The sequence below is a fragment of the Condylura cristata genome, unplaced genomic scaffold, assembly GCF_000260355.1.
Source record: "Condylura cristata isolate star-nosed mole 26May11 unplaced genomic scaffold, ConCri1.0 scaffold00011, whole genome shotgun sequence".
Lineage (NCBI taxonomy): Eukaryota > Metazoa > Chordata > Mammalia > Eulipotyphla > Talpidae > Condylura > Condylura cristata.
Window position 1 is genome coordinate 20,760,911 of NW_004567112.1, and position 1,010 is coordinate 20,761,920.

Here is a 1,010-nt window from a genome sequence, read left to right on the forward strand (position 1 = left end):
CTCTTCTAGAGGGTTCCAGAAGGGAATCCAGGCTGGCAACACTTTGATTATAACATCAATTCATATTGGACTTCTGAAATGCAGCACAGCAAAATAATATATTTGTGTTATTTTAAGCCACTGAGTCTGTGGTAGTCTCTTATGGTAGCAGTTGGAAAGTTCTTCTGGGCCTTCACTCAGATATTTCTGTTCTGAAAGCCATTTCTTCACCCACCTGCCTTCCCCTCCCCCTGCCCAAATTTCAACGCTATCTTTCCCTTAACCCTGCTTCCTGGATCCATACCACTGGAGCCCGAAATTCAAAGGGCACTGTGTACTGTTTGATCAATACAGGGGCCACAAAGAGAGGAGGTCAAGTATCTGACAAGGGGTAGGAGAGAGCTCTCCTCAGGTCTCAGGTCTAGAATCTTGGGCAACAAGGAATTTGGCGTCTTTCTGCAGAGGAAGACAGAGATAGGTGCTACCTCAAACCCATAAAAGACAAACATAACTGTATCATGCACTTATCCTATGAGCTTATCATTAATGTTCATGGGCCATGGGAGACCAAGTCGGAGGAATTAGAGGAAGATCACTGGAGGGTAATCAAGGGCAACATCAAGGGCCATGGGCCAGGTGCCAAGGAAGATGCTGCTTCCCCTTCCTGCCCCTTCCCCTTTCCTGGAGGCGGGGTGGGGGCGGGGCAGTGGCTTAGGACAAAGTCCGCTGAGAGGGAAACATGGCTTGGCCAGCTGTGCCCAGGCTGGGGCCCAGATCCGGTCACAGAGGCCAGGCAGGTCAACCTCCTCCTTCCCTCTGCTCTCAACGCCCCCCTTGCCCTCCAGTGGGCAGAGGCAGCGCACGGGGCGCGAAGACCCGGCGAGGAGCCGGGGGTCATGCAGGGAGCTGGCCTGCGGTGGGGTGCACGGCGGGGTTTCTCACTTCCCCTCCCCAACGGCCGGAGCAGGTGCCGCGGCCCGAGCCCCGCAGGCGGGGCGGGAGGTGTGGACACGCCCCCGCGGCCTGTCCTC